At 40.5% G+C, this 23,649-nt stretch overlaps 1 protein-coding gene across 1 annotated transcript in view; it reads right to left on the bottom strand.

Moving 5' to 3' along the window:
* DRP2 (dystrophin related protein 2) overlaps positions 1–8,937 on the bottom strand; it is a 49,337-nt gene extending 40,400 nt beyond the window's left edge. Inside the window, exon 1 of the mRNA XM_037060190.1 lies at positions 8,815–8,937. The gene's annotated coding sequence lies outside the window, so the exon portion shown is untranslated. The remainder of the gene's footprint in view (positions 1–8,814) is intronic.
* Between the last annotated feature and the right edge of the window lie 14,712 nt (positions 8,938–23,649).

The following is a 23,649-nucleotide window of genomic DNA, read 5'->3' as shown; positions in this document are numbered from 1 at the left end:
TAGGCATATCTATTGCACGCGGAGGTTTTTCTCCCTCTTTGAGCCCCTTTCCCCTCTCTCTAAAGATAAATAAAATCTTTTACAAAAAATATTGCTTCCTATGAATGTGTTATAAGAATGAAGCTACAAAAGTCTTACTTTCACACCTCTTTTTATATTAACATTTTTATTTTTGCCAGTTACATGAGTAATACATATTCTTCTTCATAGAAAAATTGGAAAACACACAAAAATTGTAAGGATGCAAATGAAACTAACCTATAATACTGTTACCAAGATATAACTGTTACTAGCAGGTATGAAGTCTTACATATTTTTTCTATGAAAAATATGTACATACTTTAAAAGTAAAATTGTCATCATGATATGTACTCATATATATGTATAATTTTGTAGCAAGCTTTTCTCATTTACGATTTTTTTTACATTTTTTATGGTTGTTCAAGTACAGCTGTCTCAATTTTTCACCCACCACTGCCCCCCACCTCAGCTATCTCCACTTCCCACCCTTGATACTCCCCGCTTTGGTTTCGTCAATGTGTCCTTTATAGATGTTCCTGAAAATCCTCCCCCCCCCCCCATATCCCCTCTCACTTCCCCTCTGGTTACTGTCAGTTTGTTCTTAATTTCAATGTCTCTGGTTTTATTTTGCTTCCTTGTTTGTTTTGTTGATTAGGTTCCTGTTAAAGGTGAGATCATGCGGTATTTGTCTTTCACCACCTGGCTTATTTCACTTAGCATAATGCTCTCCAGATCCAGCCAGGCTGTTGCAAAACTCATTTGCCATTTATATCATGATCATTCTAGAATATCACTAATTATTAGTCTAAAACATGATTTTCTCATGGCAGCAAAAGTGGTATTGTGTTATGGTTGAGGGCATGGACTTTGGCATCAGACAGATCTAGAGTCAAATTCATAGTACTCAACCCATTAACAGTATGGCTTGGGATAATTAAACCTGTCTGAACTTCAATGTCCTCATCTGCAAAATGGAGATGACAAAAATACTTCTCTCATAGCATTTTTCTAATGATTAAAGTTAGTAATGTATTTAAATAACTTAGCATACTGTCTGGAAATAGTACACTGCTCAATAAATCTTAGCTGTAATCATTGTGGTATACTGTTCCATTGAATGGATATATCATAACAATTAGACATCAATCACACTGCAGTGAACAGTCATGGGCATATTTGCAATAATTTCCTTGATATAATTTTCTAGAAGGGATAATTCCTGGATTGAAGGGTCTAAACCAATTTTGGGCTGTGATACATACTTTTAAATTGCTCTAGGAAAAAAGTTAGATCACTTTATACTACCACCAGCAATGTGTAAGAGTGCCAGTTCCCCAGCACTCTTGCCAACAGTGAAATAATCTTAATTTGTAATTGAAGATGGCATCTTGAGGACTACTTCTTATTTACCTATTCATTAGAAATGCTTAACTTTTCCCCTACATTTTTAGTGGTCAGGTGTATTTCTTATGTCATGGACTCTCTCTTTTTCTTTTGAGATTCACCTCTCTACAAATTAACTTCCTGACTTGATGTCAAGTTGATTGTTCATGAACAAAGATAAAACAAACCCAGGAGTTAGGAGAATTTAGATCTTCAAATCCCAGTGTAGGCAAAAATACTCTCCTTCTGATCCTAGCGTGATTATCCTCAGATATTTTCAGACTTGCCAGCAACTGTAACCTCAAGTCATTTCACCTCTCTAGACCTTGGTTTGCTAATCTATAAAATGTTAATGTTTAAGAGTACCACACATCAAAACCTTAGCATTCCTTGCACTTGTATAGCATGCTTTTGTATCTTGCTGTACTCTCTTTCTTGACCTTCAGTGCACTCTACTAAGGGTGGCCCAACCAGAATTATGATCTTATCTGATAGATGAAGATGCTCAGGCACAAGTGAACCTGGGCCTCCTGACTCCTAGCCAGTGCTCTTTGCTCTACACAAAGACCCTTCTTTCTGCCTCTCTGTTTATCTCCCTCCTGTCCCAAATTACCATCTGCACATACTGATTCTCTTCCTATTTCTCCTTTCAATTTGTAGAGACTGTGAGGAATTACACATGAATCAAATTTGGCCCCCAACTGGTTAAATGTAGGAAATAAGATATAAGCAAACAAGCATAATTTAAGGGAGAACATGATTTGCACCTTAGGTGGGACACAGAAATCATGTAATGAGAGTTCACAGAGGAGGAAGTGTTCACCTTAACTTGAAGGTATTTAGGATGTATTTATGGAAGAGATGCCTTTGATCTAAGATGAAAAAGAAGATGTGAATGCATCCAGTAGTAAGGAGGATGTTTTGGGGGTAGATCTAACTCTTCTGTGCTCTTCTTTAGGGGTATTGATGGATACCAAGCTGTGGCTTTTGCCACTAGGAATAGTCTTTTCCTTCTTCTCAAAGATACACTCAGTAGGCCCTTATGGGAGGAAAGAGACATTGTTTCTCTTGGGCAGAGATAAAAGCTTGTGAGATTGTGGAGAAAAGGGAATTCTAGTGCACTGTTGGTGGGAATGCAGACTAGTGCAGCCACTGTGGAAAGCACAATGGAATTTCCTCAGAAAACTAAAAGTGGAACTGCCTTTTGACCCAGCAATTCCACTGCTGGGATTATACACCAAGAGCCCTGAAACAACAATCCAAAAGAACCTATGCACCTCAGTTTCACAGCAGCACAATTTACAATAGCCAAGTGCTGGAAGTAACCTAAATACCCACCAGTAAATGAGTGGATCAAAAAACTGTGGTACATTTACACAATGGAATACTACACAGCAGAAAGAAAGAAGGAGCTCCTACCCTTCATGACAGCATGAATGGAACTAAAGAGCATTCTGCTAAGTGAAATAAGCCAGGAAGTTAAAGACAAATACCACGTGATCTCACCTATAAGTGGAACCTAATCAATGAAAAAAAAGTGAGCAAAATAGAACTAGAGACATGGAAATAAAGAACAAACCGAAAGTGACCAGAGAGGAGGGGAGGAGGGGATAACGGGGGAAAAAAGTGGAAGGGTCAAGTCAAGGAATATGTCTAAAGGACCCATGTACAAAGACAATGGGGGTGGATTGAATGTGGGAGGTGGAGGTTGGTAGGGCATGGGAGAGTAATGGGGGAAAATGGGGGTAACTGTAATTAAACAACAACAAAAATTTTTAAAAAACACATGAGGAAGACCAAGATTTCAGCATGACAGCAAGATAGTTGGCTTATGAAGGAGAAGGTCCCTGACTGATATTTATTTCAACCCCACATATTTTTAGCACAGTGCCAGGCACAGAACAGGCACTCAATGAATGTTTTCTGAGTTGACTTACTGAATTGAATTTCAGTTGGGTAAGTGTATAGGACTTCAACTTTGCAGGTACAAATACCAGGAGTCATGAAGAGAAGAGTTATAGATACACATATTTCTTTGCATTTCTATGAAATATGTAGAATGTTAGTATTTGAAGCAAGGCTTGAAATGGCACAAAAAAAATAAACCCTGCAAACAACATAAATGTCCATTACTAGAGGACTACTTAAATAAATGTGTATCTATACAATGGAATTCCATACATCTATTAAAAACAGAACTAAGAACTCTATGTGCCAGTATAAAATAATCTCTGAAGATATATTTTTAAGCAAAAAGAAAACAAGAAAAAAACAAGGTGGTTAGTTTATATTTGTGTAAAAAAAGGAAATTATAACTAAAATGAAATATCTGTGAAATTATTTCAAAAGAACCTGTTAATATTGATTGTCTTTGGAGAAGGGAACTGAGTGGCTACCAGAAGGAGGCAGGAGAATTCTATCCATTCCTTTGGGATTTTTCCTATTTCCCCTCTTTTTAAAACTGAGAAATATAATATAGTTACAAAAGTACATAAAACATATGTGTAAATATATCAAATTGTTATAAAGCAAATATCCATATAATTACTGCTTGGCTTGGATTCTCAATCCAATCTAATCTTGGATTAAAATAACTATCCACACCCATAAAAGCCCTGTTTCACCAATAGAAGAAGTAGTTTTTATGGACTATCCTTTTGTACGTTTTGAGTACTGAACCATGTAAATATATTAGCTATTTAACAGATACTTTCTCCCTCCCTCCCCACTCCTCACCAAAATGTCATGAACATCTTCAACTGCTTTATGGAAAGATTGACCTTTCTATAGCCAAATAAATTATAACGGTTAAACTTACTGAATTCCATGTTTTATATATATTAAGTAATTGATGTACATATTTTATGTCATTTAAGCCTATGAAACAGTTACTATTGTTGTCTTTATTGTGCAGGTAAGAACACGGAGGCACAGAGGCAGTAAGCAACCTTTTTAAAGTGATACTGTGGCCCTGACTGGTGTGGCTCAGTGGATTGAGTGCTGGTCTGGAAACCAAAGGGTCACTGGTTCTATACTCAGTCAGGGCACATGCCTGAGTTGCAGGCCAGGTCCCCAGTAGGGGTCGTGGAGAGGCAACCACACATTGATGTTTCTCTCCCTCTCTTTCTCTATTCCTTCCCCTCTGTCTAAAAATAAATAAATAAAAATTTTAAAAATAAATAAAGTTATATTGTGAACATAAGTTGAAAAGCTGGGATTCATATCTGGGCAGATACATCCCAGAATACATTCTTCACTGTTACACTATTCCACCTCTGTAAATTCTATAACTCAGTCTTTGAGGTATTATAATCACTGACCCCTATCAAGTAGAGAAGATTTTTGGCTATGGGCCACCAAGTGGGATCTCAAGAGCTGACTCAGTTATGCTACTACCCAGACAAAGATGGAAACAATTGACAACAGACAGGCTGAAGTTAGTCTGGGGTCTGGGGTGTCACCCAGCTGGAAAACCCTACCAAGCATTTATATGACTTTCTTAGGATATCTGAGAAGTAAAATTCTGGTAAATGCCACTAGTCTGACTCCAGAGCTTCCCCAGTGCCTTAGACCTCAGTAAATATATATTTTTTAATGAATGAATAAGATTTCTCCACCTATAAACTGAAAAAGTCTAAGAATGTATCCAACAGAAATACTTGCAGAAGTGAACAATTATGTACACTGCAGTATTGTTTGTAATAGCAAAAGTCTGCAATGAACTCAAATGTCTATCCACAGGAGACAAGTTAAGTGGATTATGTCAGGAAGATGGCACAGCATGACAGTTAAGAGTGCAGGCTCTGAGCCAGGATCCTCAGTTTGCATTCTGGTTCTGCCACTTATCAGCACAGGTTTTGTATAAACTCCCCGAACCTTACTATGCTTCAGTCCCTGCATCTGTAAAATAGGGATAACAAAAAGACCTACCTCATAGCCTTGTTGCAAGAAGCTAGTTTATAGTTTTTGACATGTAGTAAGTATTCAAATCTTATTTATTATTGTAGTCACTCACACAATGGAATATTATGCAACTGTTAAAAGGAGGTAGATTTTGCCCTGGCCAGTGGGGCTCAGTTGAAGCATTGTCCCATACACTGAAATACTGCCAGTTCGATTTCCAGTCAGGGAACATACCTAGATTATGGGTTTGGACCCTGGTCAGGGCACATACGGGAAGCAACTGATCAATGTTTCACACTCTCTCCCCCGCTTTTCCTTCTCTCTAAAGAACAATGAACATGTCCTCGAATGAGAATGCTTTTAAAAAAGAGGTAGATCTCTATGTACTCATTTGAACAGATGTCAGAAATACGTATTTTAGGTAAAAGAAAACAAGTGTCAGAATAATATGTTTGATAGAACTCCAATTTTGTAAAAAAAAAAAAAAACCTTTTGAAAAATTGTGTGCAGTGAGAAAAAAGCCTGCAAAGACACATAAAAGTGTTTAGTGACATTACTTCTAGAGAGCTGACTTTATACACTTTGTGTGTGTACGTGTTGATGTGCCCACACATGTGTATAGCAAATATATATATTTATAACAAACATTTATTATTTTGGGGAGAAAAATAAATAGGGAAGATCCTAAATCAGGAAAGTACAGGGTGGTAGGAAGAATACATCCCTTCCCATGGGCTCTCCAATTCAAGGTAAAGCTCATGATGGTCCTCTCTCTCACAGAGAGAGAATGGCATCTGTCAATGCCATTCTACCTGACAGCATGGCATTGACAGATGAAACATATATTTTATTGGTACCAAACCTTGTTATGTGTTCCTAAAATAATTCCTGCAATGTAGTAAAAAACCATGGTTCTTGCTTCAGATGCTGTCACTTAATGAATAAATCACGGAAACTCAGATTGTCAAACTGGACGGATCTTAGAGATTACCTAGGCCAAGCCCCTCATTTACAAATGGAAACAATGAAATGTGTCCTGAGAAGTTATTAGCTGTCAAACAATTTTGAGAAATTAAATTCATTTTCCAGTGACAAAAATCAGAGACATATCCCTTGAGGAGAAGTTTATTTTAAGAACCAATTAATGCACTACATCTGAAATCTTCATACACCGCTGGTGGGAGTGCAAGTTAGTAAACCATTTGAAAGAGAAATTTGACAATATCTCCCAAAGGTGAAGATTCTCAAACCCTCTGATGGGACAATTCCCTCCTAGATACAAACTGATAGCAACAATCAGGTAAGAATAACTACACAAGAATGATCATAGTTGTGAACCAAAAATTGGCAGTGGCCTAACTGCCCATAAACAGCAGAACAGATAAATAAATCATGGCATATTTATTAAATGGAATGCTATACAATAGTAAAAAATGAATGACTTATAGCCACATGGTACAACATGGATGAATTTTACAAATATAGCACTAAATAGAAAAAATTGGAGAAGAATTGAGACCATTGATATAAATTTTAAAACATATAAAGCAGTGGTGTATGCTGTTTAAAGACACAGTCATATGTATAGTAATGTTATAAATAAATGCATGAGAATAATGAACACCAAATCCAAGAGGCAGGTTACATTGGAGAGAGGGAGAGAAGGAGTTTAATCCACAGAAGGATAGACGTAGAAGGTTTCGACTCTACTGGTAAACTGTTTTCTGAAGCTGGGTGGTTGGTAACCTGATTTTCATAATATTATTCTTTATACCTCTTTGAATATATAAAAAATTTCATAATGCATTATTTAAAAGTGTAACAAATCGCATGCTGTAAGGAAAATTCATAATTTTCAGAAACAACAAAGTACTAAAAGAAATGTGTAAGATATAAATGCTATACTCAAAATCACAGGATTATTCCTTAAACCTGCCTCATTTTCCTAGGACTAGTTTCATGGGAGGGAACCAGCTAGAGAATAGTAGTTGGGCAGTAGACTGAGTATCAGGAGATAAGGATTCCACTCTTTCAGATACTCATTAGCTTTGGGAAAGAGAACAATTTGATTAACCTCTCAATATTTTTCACATTTAAAAATACAGTGTTGGGTCCTGGCTAGGTTGCCCAGTTTGTTGGAGCATTGATTCATGCACCAAAAGACTGCAGGTTAAATTCATGGTCAGGGCACATACCTAGGTTGTAGGTTTGATCTTTGGTTAAGGTGTATATGGGAGAGAACTGATTGATGTCCCTGTCTCACACATCAATGCTCCTCTCTCTCTCTCTCTCCCCCCAAACCCGAAACCACCCACCTGCTGCTTCCTCTGTCTCAATTCAATAAATTATTCCAGGGGTGAGGATTAAAAAAATTAAAGGTGATTTACCTAAGAACCTTTCATCTAGTGGCAAGGATTCCTTCGGTAAAGTCAGGAGCTAAGGTGAACTAGGCATAGAGCTTTTTAAAGGCATTTGTTCTTTTGAACAATCAAACAGAAAACATAGGAGAAAAGTATGTTCTTTCTCAGAAAGCATCCACCATGCTCTCAGTGGAAGCAGGTAGCTACCACTGCTGCCATCCATCTTTCTCTACTTCACTCCACCCCAGTCCCAGCCCAGCAACCTGCTTGGACCCAACCCCTAGGTGGCCTAACTTCATCTGCCTATGAAAGGCAGAATAAGCCTTAACTCCCCACAGTGTCTCAGGCCCACTTACCAGGCTGGGACATTGGGCGAGATGCTAGGTAGTAAGGAGAGCAGAAGGAACAGGGTGCTTGACTTCAGAAGAGGTAAGCCCGATTTCAAAGCTCTCCAAGATATGCTCTCAAGAGTAGAGAGACACTTTATGATTACAGGGGATAGAAAGGAAACTATGGAAAGAGCAGGAGGAAAAATGCAACACAGAAGAAAGATTGAGCCAGGAGGTAAATGCAGAGATGAGGATCAGCCTTCCACCCCAGGTTCCTAGGTCAGAGGCATGTTTACTCCACAGAGGCACTCATATATCCTGTCTGCAAACCAGACATTCATTTGTTCAGAAAACCTGCTCCAAGGCTCCACATTTCCTCTTTCCTCCTTTTTCAGCCAATGCTTTCTACCCCCCTTCCATTCCCTCTCACCAGGAAATCTACCCAGGAAATCTACCCCCCCAAAAAAACCACAAAAAAAACCATGTCAATGAGAACAAACAAACAAGCAAATAATACCCTTCTCTTGTTAAAGAAGCAAACTGTGGACCTTCTTCTGATTCATTAGTTGCTCAAATTAGCTTTAGTTTTTATTCCCAGGCATTTTTCCCCTCTATGAATCTAAGTGGTAGCTACTTCATTATGGGTCTATTTTAATGGAAGTTCCCCCCACCCAAAAGCATATGCAGGCAGCAGGCAGGCAGACATGTGCATGCACACACACACACACATTTACCTCTGGAGCTTCCCCTCCCTCAGTCTTTTCCCCTCAGCCAGCAGAAAAAGGGCAAGGCTTAGAAATCTTTTCTCTGTGGCCTACCTTGTGAGTCCGTCAGGTCTAAGGAGCAGGCGGCAACTGGGAGCTAAGAGGCCAGGGATGGGCTGCTTCTGTGAATCAGCAAAGAAGTCCCTGAGACAGGAATGCTGACAGCTGCTGTATGCACACTCTCCCTCTGTCTCTCCCACCTCCCTGCCCTCTTTCTCCTTCTCCTCCTCCTCCCCTCTCAGAGCAGCTCTGTGTTGCTATGCAATCATATCACTCCGACTAACAGTATCACTCCAACCTCAGCCTGAGATACCCTTCACTGGGCAAATGCAGAAAGAGCAAGGACAGTTTTGTCAAACTCCCAGAGCCTTGGCAGCTCTCAGAAATTTCAATTCATTAGAAGCAGAGGAGGAAAGCGGAAGAGGCTGAAAGGCAGACAGGGAGAGGGGGAGAGGCTTCCACCGAGGAGGAGGAGACAAAAGAGGCCCGGAGATCAGAACAAGCTGCTGCTGAGTGAGAAGCCTGGGCCCCAGCTTCCACAGATCCAGCCCAGAGCCAAAGCCTACTTCAGAGCCAGCAGCTGGCAAGCTCTCTTGGTTGAGAGAGATTCAGTCCAGGATTCAGTTTGTGTTGGAGGTTGAAAGCATTCAGCCCTAGAGTCGGCAGTACCCAAGGTATAGTCTGGGACTCGGGGCAATTAGGGGTGATTGTCAGCAATCACCCCTAAATTTCATCCTCGTCCTCTCCTACAGCTACATGTAGAAAAAGCCTAAATAATGATAGAGACAAAATTGACTTCGAATAATTTCGGAAAATTCCGTCCCTCCCTTCAACAATTATCCAGTCAGTTTCCCTCCTTCTGTCCTCACTAGCCCTTACTCTTTTCACTATTACACTGCTAGAGAAGAGAGAAATAGGAGCTCCAAACACCTTGAGAGACCTGGGAGAAACCACTAAAAAGACAGAGAAGATTACATCCCTTTATAGAGTATCCAGCACACAGTAGATTACCTAATAAATATAGGTGGGATGAGTAAATTGGATGGATGGATGGTTGGCAGTCAGAAAGCTCACATCTTAATCCTCCTATACAAACATATTCATATTTAAAGCCCTAGAAGCTCCAGGCCAGGCCATAGGATAAGAGAAGCATTCTTTCCAAAAACAGGGTATATATATGAGAGAGAAAAAACAATTGCTTTGGGAGTGGGTTGCTTAACTTTATTGATTTGCCTCTAAAAACTCTATAAGCTCTGATGGCACTAGGATTTAAAACAGAAAATACTTCCCAGCACCAAGGACCTGAGATTAGTGTTTACAAAGTGTCTGCAGGGACTGAGCATTCTTATTCTTATTACTATTATTACTATATTATTATTATTATTATTATTATTATTATTATTATTGAAAACCCTCAGCCATGAAATAACTAGTGTGTATGTGTGAGTGTGTGTTCCTTTGAGAGGAAATTTTTAAAACTTAAGTTGCAGGTTTCAGTAAAAAGTTAGCAATAAGGCCTGATCTTCTCTTCAAAACAAACAAAATGGGAACCAACTACCCCTTCCCCCATGCTTAGCTTTCAGAGATGCAAGAGTGGCTCCTCCTGCCTGGCCAAATCGGCAGCAGCCAGGATCCCATGCAGGCACAGAAAGGGCCTTTGATTTCTGAAGGGGCTTTTGGAAGCACATCCGGCTTCTCAATCTTCACACCCTCCACAGAGCATTTCTTAGCTACCCAGCCTCACTCAGGGTTGGCCCTGAGTATCTGCCCCAGTCTTAAGCTTGGCAACTTTCAGGGTTCAACACTATCCACACCCAGAACCCCAGGAGCCCTTTACAACTGGCTTAGAATGACTTGGAGCAGGGGCCTGGCTAGAAGACTAGAGGGAACACTCTGAGAAATTGTTTGGGCTGCCACAGACACAGAACAACTGCAACAGACCCACACAAAATGCATGGGAACATGACTCATTGCTCACCCCCGGTACCAGCTCACCACACAGAACAACACCAGAGTCTAGGTCTAGAAGAAGGAAGGAGAATAAGCTGGGTGGGGTACTTGCTTTCCACTCTAACTGCAACTGGATTTGCCCAGATCACAACTAGCACTTGAAATAACTCTTTACTTTTCTCTGTCTAACTCTAGAGAAAGCATTCAGCTTGTAAAGGCAAAATTACAGTATCAGCTTCCATGTAAATAAACCCACTGAGTTCATTTTGAGGGGTATAACAAAAGGTTTCCCAAAATCTCTCCTACTGATGACATCATTGTGGAAAAGACTTCCTTCCTTGTTACTTTGCTTAAGCCACTAAGAGCTCCTGTGAAAAAGAGAATATTTCCTACAAGACAAAAAAACATTAATCCATCATCAGCTAGCAGCACCTAAGCTTTAATTATTAGATTATAATAATAACAATAATAATGCCTAACATTATTGAGACTTTACTACAGGCTAGACACTGTTTGAAATGCTTTGCACACATTATTAGTGTTACCGAGCAGAGGTCCAAGGGGGGCAATATTTGGCCCACCCAGGGATGCTGAAAACTGTTACAGAAAACAGGGGCCCCTCCCAAAGGACAGTATACTAATACCTAATGGGCTCATATGTCCGACACCAGAGGAAAGACATCTCTCAATGCCAGAGATTTGTGAAAAGGAAAGGTTCATTCAAAGCTATGCAGACTTAAAGCAGTGACCCGATGTCCCCATAAAAATATCAAAGTCCTTTAAGATAACCACAGATGCCCACAGCGCTTCCTTCTTCCCCTGCCCTAATTCGGGTACCGTATCTCAGGAAAAGAAGCACACAACTATGTTCCAGGCCACTGGCACCATCAGCTGTGTCGCTGTCCAGGTAGGATCTCTAATTACTCCAAAGCCATGTGGCACCTTCTCATGGGCTACTGGCAAAGAATTCTTTCACCCTTCTTCCAGGCAAAGTCTCTCCTGCTTCCCAGGCCACACGGCCAAAGGGAGCATCCCAAAGCCGCTTGGGACTCTTCTACCAAAGCTGCAGAGGTCTGCACTCTGGCCAGAACCGCATGGCTTTCTTCTTCACATGGCTGCAGGGGTCCTCACTCTGGCAAAACCGTGTGGCTCCTTCTGCCACCTGGGCAGGAGGGGGTCCTCACTCTGCCCCAAACTGCATGGCTCACTCTTCACCTGGGCAAGAGGGCATCTGCACTCCACCAAAACCACGTGGCTCTCCCTTCAATGGCTGCTGTGTCTGGGTTTAAATCCCAGCACCAGTCCTTCTTTGCAGCCCCATTTCCAACTCCTCCTACAATCAGTTACACCTACCAGGACTCCCATACCCTCCCAGCTTTACTGGGCTGTCATAGTGAGTCTGGGCAAGTGTGCCCTATGGCATGGAGCCAATCAACTCCAAGCTCTCATGCAGGCTCTGTAACTCAGGGGACCAGCCCCCAGTTACATCCTGGGTAGAAGCCACTCCCTTCTCCCTGGCTCAAAGTATGGCCACAACTATTTAACATATCTATGAAACCAGTTAAAGGTTATAGATATGTTAAATGACCATGCCAGAGGTTAGCTGCGAAACTGTTGCTATGCAAAACAGCTCTCAATGGCCCTGCTCCATTTGTCCCTTCCCCCAACTGACACCTGGTTGGGGGGGGGGGTGAGGACATCTTAATATTTCCTGGAAATTTTGAGTTCTGCACCCCATTCCAAATCCTTTTTTAGGGCCCCCCTCTTGACTGCGCCCTGTTACATTAGCACATTGCATTCTCACAGATAATTAAAATCACTTCCATTATTATCCCCATTTTACAGATGAAGCAGTGTAACACTGTGAGGTTAAACAACTTGCCCAAGATCACACAGCTAATGCATTATGGAGCCAAGATTTACCCTAGATCTCTCTGGGCAATGTCTACATGATTAACCACTGTGCTATTCTAAATTCATCTAGTTAAGACTAGGACAGAATAATTCCCCAGATAGTTTTCTATCCTTTGTGCCTTTTGTCAAGTTACTTCCTCTACTCAGAATGTCTCCCTTGCCGTTAGAGGTCAGACTTCTCTCTCTGAGGAGTCCCAAGTGAGAACACTCTACAAAAAATTTGATTAAGGCTATGAGTGGAGTATGAAAAGACAAATGACCTTGAGATGAGGTGGAGCTCTTCAATTTGCTAGGGTTCCCACACATTCCACTGTATTTCTGAACTTACTTATATTTCCTGCTTAACTCCTGTGGCTTTTCAGTATGTGCTGCCTCATAGGCCACTGAAGGTATGTTTGTACTGTTGCTGGTCTTCTGGAGTATTTGGAGGAGGGTTTTTTGGTTTTTATTTCCTGGAGGATATGGGGATAAGTAGAGTCTCTAGTATTTCAGGAGAGGTAACCTTTTTTCTCACCATCATGACTGGATAGAAAAGACCATTCTGACATTTAAACCTGAGGAAAATTCATTTTTACCCAAGGGACATCTGGACAAACAAAGGAAAGCTCATAATCTATTTTCAACTATTTTTCTGAGAAGGGCAAAGAAAGATCAAAGCAGTTGGGCCACAAGCTTTGACTGTGGCTCCACCCTGGTAACTTCTAAGAGGATGTCTGAGACCTACTATGGTATCACTGAGCAGGACTTTGCTAGGTGGACAAGGGTAGGTAGGACATTTCAGGTAGAGAGACAGTATGTGCAATAGCCCAATGGTTGGCGGATATGGCTTTCTAAAGGAGTGCAAGTACCAGTGAAGTATGGCTATGTTAAGATAGGTAACAGTTGGGAAATGGGAAAAGATGGGAAGACATAAAGCTATGGAAGACACGAGGAGGGGCTAGAATATCATGCTGAGGATGATTTAAGATTTTTTCTTTTAAATGATATTTAACTGATTATGCTATTACAGCTATACCAATTCTCTCCCTTTTCCCCCACCACCCAGCAATACCTATTCCCTCAGGCATTAGCCACACCATTGTTTATGCCCATGGGTCATGCGTATAAGTTCTTTGGCTACTCTATTTCCTATACTGTACTTTACATCCCCATGGCTATTCTGTAACTATCTATTTGTACTTCTTAATCCCCTCACCTCTTCACCCATTACCCCACACCCTCTCCCTTCTGGCAACCATCAAAAAAACAAAAACAAAACAATGTCCATATCCATGATTCTGCCTCTGTTCTTATTTGCTTAGTTTGTTTTTCAGATTTAATTGTTGATAATTATGTGCTTACTGCCATTTTGACCTTTTTTCTTAAATAAGTCCCTTTAACATTTTATATAACTCTGGTTTGGTGATGATGAACTCCTTTAGTTTTTTCTTATCTGAGAAGCTCTTTATTTGCCCTTTGATTCTAAGTGATAGCTTTGCTGGGTAGAGCAATCTTGTCTGTAGGCCCCTGCTTTTCATGACTGAATATTTCTTGCCAATCCCTTCTGGCCTGCAAAGTTTTTATTGAGAAATCAGCTGAGAGTCTTATGGGAACTCCCTTGTGGTTAACTAACTGGTTTTCTCTTACTGCTTTTAAGATTCTGTTTTTATCTTTAAACTTTGGCATTTTAATTATAATATGTTTTATTGTGGGCCTGTTTGCATCCATCTTGTTTGGGAACCTCTGTGCCTCCTGCATGTCTATTTCCTTCACCAAAGTAGAAAAATTATTTTTCAGTATTTTTTCAAATAGATTTCCAATTTCTCACTCTTTCTCTTGTGCTTCTGGTACCCTATGATGAAAATGTTGGTATGCTTAAAGTTCTCCCAGAGGTTCCTTACATTATCCTTGCTTTTTTTAAATTCTTTTTTTCTTGTTGTTCTGATAGTTTTTGTTTGTTTGTTTGTTCCTTGGTGTTCCATATTATTCCTTTGATTCTTGGCTTCATCCATTATACTATTGATTCTACTGTAAGTTTCTCTTTATTTCCATTAGTATATCCTTCATTTCTGCCTGGGTCAGAATGGTTCCTTAAGGGTGCCTTGGGAACTCATTAAGTTCCTTGAGCACCCTTATAAGCAGTGTTGTTTTTTTTCTTCATTTGGGCCGTGCTTCTTTGTCTCCTCATTTTGGCAGCCTCCATGTGTTTGCTTCTATGTATTAGGTAGAGCTGCTTTGACTCTGTGTCTTGGTAGCATGCCCTGATGTAGTAGGTGTCCTGTAGGGTCCAGTGGCACAGCCTCTCACTTGAGCTGGGTACTTGAGGTATGCCCTCCGTTTGGGATGAGTACACACTCCTCTTTGTTTAATTGTTGTTCAAGTACAGTTTTCTGGGTACACACTCCTCTTGTAGTTGAGACTTGATTGCTATTGGCAGGTCAAAGGAAGGAACTTAACCAGTTCAGTCAGCTGCAAGGATTGCCTGTGACTACTGATCAGCAACCTCCACCCTCCATGGAGGATCAGCTGTGCATGGGCAGGGTGGTGGTGCTCTGGTGTGGTCTGTAGCTGTCCACTGGGTGTGCAGGCTCTAGGGTTCCTGGGGTGGTACAGGCCAGGGTCAGCCACCTCTGTGCTCTGCCTGAGACCACCCAGCATGAGCTATAAAGCAATCTGAGATGGCCGCTATTTGTGCTGGGCTTGTAGATTCCCAGGCAAAGCCAAACTGTGATCCAAAGCTGGCTGCTGCTTAGTACCAGGCCTGGGGCCACTTAGCCAGAGGTACAGGGGCTGGGGGCTCACTGAGGATGGTTGTTGCTTGTTTGAGAGGATTTAGGAAGATGTGAAGACTCATATGGAAAAGCCACTGTTAACAGCTTGAGTGGGGCCATAAGGTAGGTGGAGTAGAGCCTCAGGGATTCTCCAGGGCAGAGCAAATCATGTGAGCTAGGTTGATGGAATCTTAGATATGGCTACCACCTGCCAGTGTGCAGCTCTATGGGGAGAGGGCTCAGAAAAGGAACAATGGCCTCTGCCTACCTTTCTGTATGGAAAAAAGTTGTCCCCTAGCTCTCGCCCTGATGCCAGACACTTCAGTTCCTCCTCAAATGCCATTGGTGCCTTTCAAGCTGCTACCTTGGTTCTGGAGATTAGAGGAAGTGAGTCTGAGTCACTCTGTGGCAAGCTCTTTAAGAGGCACTGCTTGAAACTCCAGTAGTTCAATCTCCACTGGTTTTTACAGCCAGAAGTTATGGGGGCTTATCTACCTGGCACTGGAACTCTGGGCTGGGGGACATATTATGGGGCAGGGTACCCTTACTCCCAAGATAGTCCTCCCAAATTTTTATCCAGCATATATGAGTGTGCAGCCAGCCCATTCCATGTCTCCTACCAGTTTGGATTGATGTGGTTTCTTTAGTTCTATAGTTTTCAGACTTTTATTCAGCTTGATTTCTAATGGTTCTGAAGACAGTTGTTCTATAGTTTAATTGTAATTTTGATGTGGCTTTGTGAGGAGGTGATCCATGTTTACCTACACTTCCATCTTGACTGGAAGTCTGGAAGTCTTTTTTTTTTTTTTAAAGGAAAGCAGCCTTTTAGTGGTGATTGCTTTGTAGTGTATACAGATGTTGAATCATAATGTTGCATACCTGAAACTTATATAATGTTCTATAGCAATTTTACCTCAATTAAAAAGGGTAAGCAGCATGACCATATTTTTGTTTTTGAAATATTATTCTAATGGCTTTTCCAAAGCACAACTATTGAGTGCTTACTACATGCTGGGTCTGTGCTAGACTCCAGGAACATAGAGAAGAATCAGAAACTGCCGAATTAATTAGTGTATACAATACAGTGGTAAGTACAATGGAGGATGAACTGAGGGGTAGACAGTCTAGAATTCAGCCACCTGGTAGGTGGCAATTGCAGTACTCATCTGACGAGAGCCTGAAGTAGGAGAGTTGTAAGGGTGAAACAGTAACCCACACCCCAGTGGATCTTCCTCATATTATCTTTCCTTTTGATCGTTTCTTTCTAGCCTTACTGTGTGCTGTGTTGTTAAAAGAGAAACAAGCTATGAGCATCTTTTTTGTCCTTTGTGGGTGGGAGAGGTGGTATAGGTAATTCACACTGCTGTTCCACAGCCTTATTCATTGGCTTCCTGACCATGGTTACCCAAAGTACTACTTCATATTGTTTTTACTCTTCTCAGACACCCAACCTGAACCTACCTACCTCAGCCATTAACCTCTCTTCTTGTTTTCCTGAGGTGAAAGCTATTCCTGCAAAATTCTTTACTTCAGAATTTCTTCCAGTTTCCTTCCTCAGACAAAATAAAATCATTTTTTCCTCCAAAGTTTAATCCTCTACTCATAATCTAACACTGTTCTCTTCCTATCTCCTTTGAGACCTGCTTCATAAATTTTCCTTATCTTGCTTTCTTTTCCATCTTTTTCTTGCCTCTGACACTTTCCCTGCGGTCTAAAAACATGTACAGAGTAGACATTTTGCTGACTCTTGTGAGCTTAGAAGTGGAAAAAATGTTTCCCCACTAGAGAAAGTCCCCTTTCACAACCCACCACATTCACACAACCAAGTCAACAATGTTTTACTGGCAAGTTGGAGAAAGTCTGGAGGGAAATAACATAGTCAGGGCAAAGAATTCCCAGGTTTTAGGTAAGGCTGGAAAGCTAAAAAGTAGGACTAAGAAAATGCAGAGGATAAGAATGATAAACCTTTGTCAGTTATTTTCAGAATATTTTTGCAACACTATTTTATTTATCTAGCAGAGATTGCTTCCAATGAATGGACATTTCATGCAGCAAAACTGAAAGGGTTAAGTAGAGGAGCAGACAGAGGTGAAATGCCTCAGGAGAAGTTGGGATGTGAGGATGAGTCAGACAGTAGGAGGGAAGGAGTTTTACCACAGGTACATAACGTAGACAAGGAAGCATGAAATTAGGAGATATGTTGGAGGAACATGTTAGGAATGTGGGAGCACAATGCTGAAAAGGCTGGATTTTGTAATTGGAGTTCATAAGCAATAATACAAAGCCATGACAGCCTAAGGGTTGAAGATTCAGTGTTGGCACAGTCCATGTTCTGAGTACCCTCTGATGCTTTTGTTGAACATATTAAAATGCAGAATTCATCTTACACACTTGGTTACCTCCCACCTTCTGCTATTTTTCAAGCTTCTGTTAAACCAGACCCAGCAGCTGGGATGTTATATAACCAAATATTATGTTCTATTTATGTTTTCAAATATATTCCACTTATGCCACAACCATTCAAACTCCATTTAAAATGGTACAGTGGACAGAACACTGAACTGGGAGTCTGAAGACACAGACACAGCTTCTAATCTCAATTTTGCTAAGTTTCTGTTAACCTTTTTGAGTCTTGGGTATTCTATTTCTTCACCAGAAAGAAAATAATATCTGCTCTGTCTCTTGATTAGGTTGAGACTCAAACAGGATAATGGATGTGAATATATATTGAATATACTGAAATTATGAAGTACTACTGAAATGTAAGATATTGTTATTTCCATTGCTTCAAGGTCCTGGTGATTTTCCCATATGCAGAAGACATGAAGACTCACAGTAGATTATAGCAGTAAAGGAAGCACTGTCAGGAATGTAATTAACTTCCATGAAAGATCAGATATTATACTGCTTTAAGTAGACACACCAACAAAGTAATCAGATTCTTATTCACCATCCTTCACGTTATAAATCTTGCCATCCTCCTGTCATCCCAGAATGTTAGACATACACACAGGCACTAACAACCTTCACATATGAGATTCCAGGATAGAATATACAACACAATAAGAATTGCTGGTTTTCTAGGATAAAGAGAACTATTAGTGATTTGTAGTTTTATTATGTTTAGCTTGCTGGGGAAAGGTGGGTGAGCATTTCTTGCTAGTAACTTGCATTGAGAGGAGAGGGAAACTAACGTTTTTTGAGTTCATACTTTGTGCCAAACACCATGTAAGGCACTTGAGATCTGTCATCTCCTGTAATGCTCGCAACAACTTGATGAGGTAACAATTATCATTCCCATCTCTACAAACAAGGAAACTGAAGCCCAGAAACATTAAGTAACTTGTTCATTAAGCTAATAAGAAATGCAAGCTGGGATTTCATCCTAAATCTATCTGACTGCAATGCTGATGCTCTTTTCAATTCTTTTCTTCCAGGCAGGGCCTGGTTATTAAAAGTAGGGCACCTCTTTTTTGGTATACTCAAAAGTACTGACTGGCATAACACCTGGCAAGTACCTTGGCCATCAACAGGTAGAGGCCCCTTTCAGGGGTACCTTTAAGTCCTGGCTTTGTTTTTTAATCTAAAGCAAGCCTGGGTCTGAAAGATAAGAGCCACCTATCTTTTACATGTAGTAGTGAGCTCTGTATAGCTCACAAAAGGCAAGATATTTATCTGACAGAGGCAAAGTGACAATTTTAAGGTGAGAATCAGTCAGTGATAAAAGGATGCCTCACAGTGTTGGCTGGCCAATAACTAAACAAACTCAGAGGTACTCCACTGGCCCCTCTTTAGATTCCATCTTAAATTAAATATATAGGAGTGGGTAGAATTAGAAGGTACCTACCTGGTATGATTTGAGGAGGCCTGAAATGCTATCACTAATCAAAATTACTTTCACCACTGGCCCTAACATAAGGCCTGAAATTCGCTATTAATAATTCTTTCAGGTTAAGCCACCTTAAAAATATAAGTGCTATCTTTAGTCACTACACATTATACTCATTAGTTGATTACTTTCATTGTAATCACCAAACAGGTATGGGACATGGGGCAAATAATTTTGAAGGGGAAGGCTGAGGGAAAGATTCGGTGTAATGTATGATGGGAAGCTAGAGTCCAATGGGACCATATTGAGACTTTTAGAAACCCCAAGCACTGAAGAGATAATGTTACAAATCCTACATGCCCATGTATAATTCAAGATAAAGATAATATTAATATGTAAAATAAGCATAAGATCGTTCAACAAAATCTGATCTTTTCCATAATTACTACTGTAATTCATTTTTGTTGCAATACAATTCACTATTTAAAGTGTACAATTTGGCCCTGGCCAGGTAGTTCAGTTTGTTAGAGCATTGTCCCCATATGCTAAGGTTGTGGGTTCAATCCCTGGTCAGGGCAGGTACAAGACCCAACCAATGGACTTCCGGCCAAGATGGAGGTGTAGGTAGACACACTGTGTCTCCTCGAACAATGAAAATAAGGACAACAACAATTTAGAAACAAAATAACAACCAAAACTGAGAGAAAATTGAACTGTATGGAAGCCCGACAACCAAGGAGTTAAAATAGACCCATTCATTCATACTGGTAGGTAGGGCGGAGTTGGGAAGCCAAGCAGAGAGGGGTTGTGGCAATGGAAACAGTGACACCAGGCACACAAGACAGCACTGGGCAGACCTCAGGCGTGGGGTGGCAACAGGCAGACCCAGTGAGGCGGCAATTAAGAAGTGGGGCACCATGAACAAGGTGGATGGCTGACTGGGCAGTGGTCCCACATTCACACGCAGATAACTGGGGAGCGGAACAGATCACACAACCCAGGGTCCTAGCACTGGGAAATAAAGCCTCAAAACAGCGATTGAAAATACCTGTGGGGGTTGAGGCACAGGGAGAGATTCCCAGCCTCACAGGAGAGTTTGTTGGAGAGACCCACAGAGTCCTAGAATGCACACAAACCCACCCACATGGGAATCAGCACCAGAAAAGCCCAGTTTGCTTGGGGAAAGTAGTGGAAGGGACTGAGGTGCAACAGAGAGTGGAGCAAGTACCATTGTTCCCTCTTGGACTCCGCCTCCACATACAGCGTCACAACCCAGCAACTTGGGTTGCTCCACCCTGGTGAACACCTAAGGCTCTGCCCCTCAGATGTAACAAGCATGACAGGACAACAAATATGGCTCAAGCAGAAGAACAGCTCAAAGCCCCAGAGTCAATACTTCTAAGAGAAAAAGAGATAGCCAACCTATCGAATGCACAGTTCAAAACACTGGTGATCAGGATGCTCACAGAACTGGTTGATTTTAGTCACAAATTAGATGAACGAATGAAGGCTAAACTAAATGAAATGAAGCGAAATGCACAGGGAACCAATAGTGATGGGAAGGAAATGGAATAAAATCAGTCAAGTGTACCAGAAGGAAGAAAGAAATGAACAAACAGAAAAGAAGGAAGAAACAAGAATTCAAAAAAGTGAGGAGAGGCTTAGGAACCTCCAGGAGATATTTAAATGTTCCAACATCCCAATTATAGGGGTAACAGAAGGCGAAGAGGAACAGCAATAAGTGGAAAATGTATTTGAACAAATAATAAAGGAGAACTTCCCCAATCTGGCAAAGGTAATAGACTTCCAGGAAATCCAGGAAGCTCAGAGAGTCCCAAAGAAAGTAGATCCAAGGAGGAACACTCCAAAACACATCATAATTACATTAGCCAAGATTAAAATGAAGGAGAGAATCCTAGAAGCAGCAAGAGATAAGGGGACAGTCACCTACAAAGGAGTTTCCATCAGACTGTCAGCTGATTTCTCAAAAGAGACCTTACAGGCAAGAAGGGGCTGGAAAGAAGTATTCCAAGTCATGAAATCCAAAGACCTACAGCCAAGACTGCTTTATCCAGCAAAGCTTTCATTTAGAATGGAAGGACAGATAAAGTGCTCCTCAGATAAGGCCAAGTTCAAGGAGTTCCTCATCACCAAGCCCTTATTATAGAAATGTTAAAGGGACTTATCTAAGAAAAAGAAGGTAAAAAGCATGTATAGTAAAATGACAGCAAACTAACAATTATTAACAACAACACCTAAAACAAAAACAAACTAAGGAAACAACTAGAACAGGAACAGAACCATGAAATGGAAATCATATGGAGGGTTAGCAACAGGGGAGTGGGAGGAGGAGAGGGGGAAAATGTACAGAGAATAAGTAGCATAGATGGTAGGCAGAAAATAGACAGGGGGAGGGCAAGAATAGTTTGGGAAATGTAGAAGCTAAAGAACTTATGACACATGGACATGAACTAAAGGGGAGGGATGTGGGTGGGAGAGGGTGTGGAGGGTGGAAGGGAATGAAGTGGGGGAAAAGGGACAACTGTAATAACATAATCAATAAAATATATTTAAAAAAAGACCCAACCAATGAATGTATAAATAAGTAAAACAAGAAATTTCAATTTCTCTCCCTCTCTCTCTCTCTCTCTCTCTCTCTCTCTCTCTCTCTCTCTCTCTCTCCCTTCTTTCTCTCTCTAAAATCAATAAAGATATCCAGGGGAGTAATAAAAAGAAATTAAAGAAATTAAAAAGTATACAATTCAATGGCTTGTATTATACTTAGCTATACAACTACCACCATCACAATCAATTTTAGAACATTTTCATTCTCCTGTCCTCACAAAAACCCCCATAACAGTCACACTCTGTTTCTCCCATCCCTTTCCCAGCCCTAGGAAACCACAAAGCTACTTCCTTTCTCTAAATTTTCCTATTCTGAACATTTTACATAAATGGAATCATATAATATATAGTACTCTATATGTGGATTCTTTTACTTAGTTTAATCTTATCAAGGTTCTTCCATGTTGTAGCATGTATCAGTGCTTCATTCCTTTTTATGGCTGCGTAATATCCCATGGCTGCATAATATTCCACTATGTGCATATGCCACTTTAAAAAAAGTTTTATAAGACTTTATTTGAGCCTGACTGGTGACATATAGCAGGAAGCAAAATGTCAAATGCTCTGGAGAATAACAGTTTTGCAATTTCTTTTATGCATTTCAAATTAAGATGGAGAAAAGCAAAGCAGGGATTTGGATTACTGAATAGTTGACAAGATGATGTGCATCCATTCATCATTTGATAGTAATTTGAGTTGTTTCTACTTTGGGGCTATTATAAGTATTCTTGCTATGAGTACTGGTGTATAAATTTTTGTATGAACATATGTTCTCAATTCTTTTAAGTATATACCTAGGAATGGAATTGCTGGGTTGTATAGTAACTCTATGCTTATTTTTTGAGAAACCACCAGATTGTTTATCAAAGTGGCTGTGACATTTTATATTCCCACCAAACCAATATTTATTATTGTCTGTCTCTTTTATTATAGTCACTCTAGAGGATATAAAATGGTATTACATTGTGTCAATCCTTTTTGAACTATCGTATATATAATTCTTTAAAAAAATCTTTAATACCTCTATTTAGCTGGTTTCCCAAGCATATGCTTGATCTGCCTAATATTAGGCCATCCATGACTATAATCAGCTTGAATGGATCTTGTTCCTGGGGCTGAGGGTTACTGTGTAAAACATTTCCAACACCAAACCAAGAGACAAAGATGGCTAAACCATACTGCCTATCTACTAAAACAACTACAAAAAAGGAGAATGAGAGAAGTGTTAGAATAAGGGGATGGAAGTATGGAAGGGTGTTAGGGCAAACCAGATGCAGTTCTCCTAAAGGTCAGTGCTAATCAGCCCCCAGCTGCCATCCAAGCAGCCCAACCCACCCATCCACAGCATGAAGCCAGAGTCTTCTCAGAAACAGCCATAAAAACAGGAACAAGACTCTTAGACATATACTGTTCTGGGCCTTTTCTCATTTCAATTAGTATTCATGCTTACTACCCACTGGCTGATTTGTTCAGACTTTGCCTCATCACTTTTAGTCTTATGTCAATGTGTAGGACAGCACTGAAGAATGGTTGTGAAAATGCATTATAAATAATAATCCCCCATCGCAACCTACTCACAACAAACAAATCCTATTTCAGTAGTTCCTCACTGCCATTTCTCCAATCTATTATTTTACCTGATTTGCTCCTAGTACACCTCTTTGCATCAGTGCACCCCAACTTCTGGAGATTATATCATCAGCTAAGTCTTCAGAGAGCCTTTGCAATCATAGAAGCACTGTGATTCCATATTTTGCTTTGGAAATATAAAGCAAGCCAGAGAGATTGCCCCCATTTCATCCTGGAGATGCTGAGATTAAG

The sequence above is a fragment of the Sturnira hondurensis genome, unplaced genomic scaffold, assembly GCF_014824575.4.
Source record: "Sturnira hondurensis isolate 20B ecotype Veracruz unplaced genomic scaffold, ASM1482457v3 Scaffold0011472, whole genome shotgun sequence".
Classification (NCBI taxonomy): Eukaryota; Metazoa; Chordata; class Mammalia; order Chiroptera; family Phyllostomidae; genus Sturnira; species Sturnira hondurensis.
The sequence above is the reverse complement of the archived record's forward strand: the minus strand, read 5'-3'. Positions and strand labels throughout refer to the sequence as shown.